The 7203-nt window shown below is 39.6% G+C and overlaps 1 non-coding gene across 1 annotated transcript; it reads left to right on the top strand.

The window, feature by feature from the left end:
* Positions 1–1003: 1003 nt before the first annotated feature.
* On the top strand, positions 1004–1110 carry LOC125089664 (U6 spliceosomal RNA). Its single transcript, XR_007124013.1, has one exon. It is a non-coding gene; the product is annotated as a U6 spliceosomal RNA (small nuclear RNA).
* The last annotated feature ends 6093 nt before the right edge of the window (positions 1111–7203 follow it).

Here is a 7203-nt window from a genome sequence, read left to right as displayed (position 1 = left end):
AAAAGCATACCACTATGGAAAAACATCTAAAATATCAAAGAAAGACAGCAAGAGAAGAAAGGAATAAAAGAACTACAAAAGAGCCAGAACACAATTAATAAGATAGCATTAGTAAATTCTTACCTATCAGTAAGTACTTTAAATGTAAATGGATTAAATTCTCCAATCAAAATACATAGAGTGACTAAATGAACAAAAAGAATGACCCAAGTATATGCTTTAATAGAGACTCACTTCAACTTTAAGGATACACATAAGCTAAAAGTGAAGGAGTGGAAAAAGATATTCCATGCTAATGGAACAAAAAGACAGCGGGGGTACACACTTAGACAAAATAGACTTACATTATCTGATTTTAAGACTTACTATCTTGGGGCACCTGGGTGGCTCAGTGGGTTAAAGCCTCTGTCTTTGACTCAGGTCATGATCTCGGGTCCTGGGATCGAGCCCCACATTGGGCTTTCTGCTTCCCCCTCTCTCTCTCTGACTGCCTCTCTGCCTACTTGTGATCTCTCTTTCTGTCAAATAAATAGGTAAAATCTTTAAAAAGAAGAAAAAAAAAGACTTTCTCTCTTGAAAGACTATAAAGTTACAGTAATCAAGACAATGGTTTTAGTGTAAGAGACAAATAGATCAATGAAACAGAATAAAGAAGCCAGAAATAGATAAACATTTACACAGGTATTGATTTTTTTAATGTCAAGATAATTCAGTGCAGAAAGGAAATGATCTTCAGTTTGGGGGGATAGGAATCTTGACATTTATCTAAAATTATAGACAACACACACCCACACAGGATGGATCACAGACCTAAACAAAAACTAAAGCTAAAATGGTAAAGCTCATAGAAGAAAACCCATGGGAATTATTTTGTGACCTTGAAGTTGACAAAGATTTCTTAGGACAGAGAAAAACACTAAGTATAAAAGTTTGATAGGATGGACTTCATCCAAATTAAAACTGTCTGTTCATGAAAAGACAACATTTTTGAAAGTCAGCTGGGGTGCTCACTTTAGCAGCACATACACTAAAATTGGAATGTTACAGAAAAGATTAGCATGGCCCCTTTACAAGCATGACATACAAATATGTGAAATGTTCCATATTTTTCCAGCATGGTGATCATAGTCAACAATACTGTACAGCGTGTTTGAAAGCTGCTAAGAGAGTAAATCTTAAAAGTTCTCTTAACAAGAGGTCCCTGGGTGGCCCAGTCAGTTAAGCATCTGGCTCAGGTCAGGCTCCATACTCAGTGGGGAGTCTGCTTGTACCTCTCCCTCTGCCCTTCCCCATTTGTTCTCCCTCAAAAGAATAAATAAAATCTTGGAAAAAATTATGTTAATAAGAAAAAAAGCTATAACTATGCAATGATAGATATTGTGGTAAACATTTTGGAATATATACAAATATCGAATCATTATGTTGTACACCTGAAACTAATATAATCTTGTATGTCAATTATACCTCAATTTTTTAAAAAGTCACAGACTAAAAAAAAAGTCACAAACTGAGGAAAAGAACACACACACACACACAGAATGTATATATTGTGTGCATATATAAATGACATGTGCATATATATATAAACAAATGTATATACAATATGTGTATATATATATTTGACAAAGATCTCATACCCAGGATAGAAGATCTTCTGCAACTTGAGAATAGAGATAAGCAACCCAATTGGCAAAAGACTTAAATCAATACTTCATAGAAGAAGATATACTTCTGGCTGACTCAGTCAGTAAAACATGTGACTCTTTTTTTTTTTTAACATTTAATTCATTTATTTGACAGAGAGATCACAAGTAGGCAGAGAACAGGCATGGAGAGGGGGAAGCAGGCTCCCCGCTGAGCAGAGAGACTGATACTGGGCTTGATCCCAGGACGCCGGGATCATGACTGGAGCCAGAGGCAGAGGTCCAACCCACTGAGCCACTCAGGTGCCCTGAGCATGTAACTCTTGATCTTGGGGTTGTGAGTTTGATCTTCACATTGGGTGTAGAGATGACTTAAAAATGAAAATCTTTCAGGGCACCTGGGTGGCTCAGTCAGTTAAACATCTGACTCTTGATTTCAGCTCAGGTTATGATCTCAGGGTTGTGAGATCAACCCCCACATCAGGCTCCACACTGGGCATGGAGCCTACTTAAGATTCTCTCTCCTCTCTCTCTGCTCCACCCCCACCCACCCACACACACATGAACAGTTTCTCAACATCATTATTGAATAAGGAAAAGCAAAACTTAAATCACAATGGGATACCACTACTTATCTATTAAAACGGTTAAATTAAAAAAAAATTTTAGACTGTTGGTGGGAACGCAAGCTGGCGCAGCCACTTTGGAAAACAATATGGAGGTTCCTCAAAGAGTTTAAAATAGAGCTACACGAGGCGCCTAGGTGGCTCAGTGGGTTAAAGCCTCTGCCTTCAGCTCTGGTCATGATCTCAGGGTCCTGGGATCGAGCCCCGAATCAGGATCCTGCTTCTCCCTCTCTCTCTCTGCCTGCATCTCTGCCTACTTGTGATCTCTGTCAAATAAATAAATAAAATCTTTAAAAAAAAATAGAGCTACACTACCCAGCAATCACACTACTGGGTATTCACCTTAAAGATACAAATGTGGTGATCCAAAGGGGCACGCACACCTGAATGTTTATAGCAGCAATGTCCACAATAGCCAAACTATGGAAAGAGCCTAGATGTCCATCAACCGATGAATGGATAAAGAAGAGGTGGTATATATATATATATACAATGGAATACTATGCAGCCATCAAAAGAAATGAAATCATGCCATTTGCAACAACGTGGAAGGAACTAGAGGGTATTATGCTGGGCGAAATAAGTCAATTAGAGAAAGACAATTATCATACAATCTCCCTGATATGAGGAATTTGAGAGACAAGGCGGGGGCGGGGGAGTCATGGAGGTAGAGAGGGGAAAAATGAAACAAGATGGGATCAGGGGGAGACGGACCATAAAAGACCCTTAATCTCATGAAACAAACTGAGGGTTGCTGGTGGGTGGGGAGTAGGGAGAGTGGTTGGGTTATGGACATTGGGGAGGGTATGTGCTATGGTGAGTGCTGTGAAGTGTGTAAGCCTGATGATTCACAGACCTGTACCCTGGGGCAAATAATACATTATATGTTAATAAAAAAATTTTTTTTAGAAACTGAAAACCAAACATTGGTAAAGTGGAACAACCAATTTGGAAATTAGTTTGACTGCTCCTGATAAAATTAAGCATACACCTACACCTACTCTGTGACTCAGCAATTCCATTCCTAGATATTTACTTAAGAGAAATGAAGATGTATGTTCACAAAAAGACTTGTACAGGAATGCTCATAGCATTAAATTCATAACAATTAAATACTGGAGACAAGTCAAATGTCTATACACAGGAGCATGGATAAATAAATATTATGAGTTTACTCATAAAATACTATTAAGCCATAAAAAGCAAAGGACTAATGATAGATACAAACAATGACACTGACAAATCTTACAGACTTCATGTTTGGGGGGGGAGGCCAAACACAAAACAGAATACATTGTAAAATTCCATATATGAAGTTTTTTAACATGCAAAACTAATAAGACATAGTGATAGAAATTAGAACTGTGGTTGCCCCTGGGAATTGGGATGGATTAGAAAGAAGCACAAAGGAATTTTCTGGGGTGATAGAAATGTCTTCTATCTTGTTGAGGTATGGATTTATGGGATATATGGATTTGTCAGGGCTCATTTATTTTTTTTATTTTTTTAAAGATTTTATTTATTTATTTGACAGACAGAGATCACAAGTAGGCAGAGAGGCAGGCAGAGAGAGAGGGGGAAGCAGGCTCCCTGCTGAGCAGAAAGCCCAATGCGGGGCTCGATCCCAGGACCCTGAGATCATGACCTGAGCCGAAGGCAGAGGCTTAACCCACTGAGCCACCCAGGTGCCCCTCAAGACTCATTTAACTGAACATTTAAAATTTCTTCATTTCAAGTGCCTTCTTAGCGCAGTTGGCAGCGAGTCAGTCTCATAAAATTTCTTCATTTCATTATACATAAATTAAACCTTGATTTTTTTTAGATGAAGTTAAAATAAAACCATTTTCAGAAAAGCAAGAGTTCAGAAAACAAAATTGCTAGCAGATTCACACTATAAGAAATGCTAAAGGAAGATCCCAAATGGAAGCCTGCATCAGCAGGTAGAAACAACAGTCCAGAAGTAGTAATGTCGGGGCGCCTGGGTGGCTCAGTGGGTTGGAGACTCTGCCTTCAGCTCAGGTCGTGATCTCAGGGTCCTGGGATCGAACCCTGCATCGGGCTCTTGCTCAGCGGGGAGCCTGCTTCCTGCCCCCTCTGCCTGCCTCTCTGCCTACTTGTGATCTCTCTGTCAAATAAACAAATAAAATCTTAAAAAAAAAAAAAAAGAAGTAGTAATGTTGGATAAACAGAAAAGACCATCTTTTTTAAAAAGCACTTTTTATTTTAATTCCAGTATAGTTAACATACAGTGTTATATTAGTTTCAGGTATACAATATAGTCATTCAACAATTTTATAAATTGGTCAGCGCTCATCACAAGAAGTACATTCCTTAATCCCCTTCATGTTCCCATCATTCCACCCACCTCCCCTCTAGTAACCACCAGTTGGTTCTCCATAGTTAAGAGTTTATTTCTTGGTTTGTCTCCTCTTTTTTCGCCCTTTGTTCGTTTTGTTTCTTATATTCCACATGTGAGTGAAATCATGTGGTATTTGTCTTTCTCTGACATTTCACTTAGCATCATACTCTCTAGATCCATCCATGTTGTTGTAAATGGCAAGATTTCATGCTTTTAAGGCTGAATAATATTCGTGTGTGTGTGTGTGTGACATCTTTTTTTTTTAAGATTTATTTATTTATATGAGAAAGAGCATGAGTGGGAGGGTCAGAGGGAGAGGGAGAGAAAATCTCAAGCAGACTGCATGCTGAGCATGGAGCCCAATGCAGGGCTTGATCTCAGGACACTGAAATCACAAGTTATGCTGAAACCAAGAGTCATATGCTTAACCAACTGTGCCACCCAGCACCCCACATCTTCCTTATTTATTCCTCTATTGGTGGACACTTAGGCTGCTTCCATAATTTGGCTATTGCAAATAATGCTGCAATAAACATAGGAGTACATATATTCTTCAAAATAAGTGTTTTTGTATTTAAAAAATTTTAAATTTATTTTGTATTTAAAAATTATTTACTTAAATTGGGCGCCTGGGTGGCTCAGTGGGTTAAGCCGCTGCCTTCGGCTCAGGTCATGATCTCAGGGTCCTGGGATCGAGGCCCGCATCGGGCTCTCTGCTCAGCAGGGAGCCTGCTTCCCTCTCTCTCTCTCTGCCTGCCTCTCCGTCTACTTGTGATCTCTCTCTGTCAAATAAATAAATAAAATCTTTAAAAAAAAATATTTACTTAAATTCAATTTAGTTAACATATACTATATTATCAGTTTTAGGGGTTGAATTTAGTGATTCATTAGTTGCATGTTAACACCCAGTGCTCATTATATCAAACACCCTCCTTATTGCCCATCACCCAATTACCTTATCTCCCCACCCACCGCCCCTCCAACACCTTCAGTTTGTTTCCTAGAGTTCAGCACCTCTTATGGTTTGTCTCCTTGTCTGTCTTCATCTTATTTTATTTTTCTTTCCCTTCCCCTATGTTCAACTCTTTTGTTTCTTAAATCCCACATATGAGTGAAATCAGTGGTATTTGTTTTTCTCTGACTGACTTATTTAGCTTAACATAATACCCTCTAGTTTCATCCATGTTGTTGCAAATGCAAGATTTAGTTCTTTTTGATGGCTAAGTAATATTGTGTGTGTGTGCGTGTGAGACATCTTTTTAAATTTAATTTTTTTAAAGATTTCACCCATTTACTTGACAGAAAACACAAGCAGGGGGAGGGGCAAAGGGCGAGGGAGAAGCAGCTTCCCCACTGAACAGGGAGCCTGATGTGGGACTTCATCCAAGGACCCTGGGACCATGACCTGAACTGAAGACAGCCACCTAACCAACTGAACCGCCCAGGCACACCTCACATCTCTCTCTTTTTTTAAGATTTTATTTATTTATTTGAGAGAGACAAAGCAAGAGCACTATGTGGGGATGCGCAGAGGGAAAAGCAGACTCCCTGCTGAGCAGGGAGCTCAATGCCGGGTTCAATCCCAGGATCCCGGGATCATGACCAAGTCAAAGGCAGATGCTTAACCAACTGAGCCACCCAGGTGCCCCTATACCACATCTTCTTTATCCATTCATCTGTCAAAGGACATCTGGGATCTTTCTATACTTTGGCTATTGTGGACAATGTTGCTGTAAACATTGGGGTCCATGGGTCTCTTCAAATCACTAGGTTTGTATCCTTCAGGTAAATACTTACTAGTGCAATTGCTAGGGTACTTCTATTTTCAACTTTTTGAAGAAACTCCATACTGTTTTCCAGAGTGTCTGTACCAGTTTGCATTCCCACCAACAGTGTAAGAGGGTTCCCTTCTCTCCATATCCTCACCAACATCTGTTGTTTCTTGACTTGTTAATTATAGCCATTCTGACTGTTGTTAGGTGGTATCTCATTGTGGCATTGATTTGTATTTCTCTGATGCCAAGGGATGTTGAGCACTTTTTCATGCATCTGGTAACCATTTGTATGTCTTCCTTGGAGAAATGTCTATTCATGTCTTCTGCCCACTTCTTGACTGGATTTTTTGCTTTTGAGTGTTGAGTTTGATAAGTTCTTTAAAGATTTTTGGATACTAGCCCTTTATCTGATATGTCATTTGCAAATATCTTCTCCCATTCCATAGGTTGCCTTTTAGGGGTTTTTTTTTTTAAGATTTTATTTATTTATTTGAGGGAGAGAGAGCACAAGCATCAGGGCAGAAGGGCAGAGGGAGAGGGAGAAGCAGACTCCCCACTGAGTAGGGAGTTCAACATGGGCTCGATCCCAGGACCCCAAGATCACCCCCTGAGCTGAAGGCAGACACTTAACTGACTGAGCCACCCAGGTGCCCCTGCCTTTTAGATTTGTTGATTGTTTCCTTTGCTGTGCAATAGCTTTTAAGCCTGATGAAGTTCCAATAGTTCATTTTTGCTTTTGTTTCCCTTGCCTCTGGAACACATCTAGCAAGAAGTTGCTGCAGCCAAGGTCGAAGAGGTTG

Source organism: Lutra lutra, chromosome 1, assembly GCF_902655055.1.
Source record: "Lutra lutra chromosome 1, mLutLut1.2, whole genome shotgun sequence".
Classification (NCBI taxonomy): Eukaryota; Metazoa; Chordata; class Mammalia; order Carnivora; family Mustelidae; genus Lutra; species Lutra lutra.
This window is presented reverse-complemented; position numbering and strand designations above follow the sequence as displayed.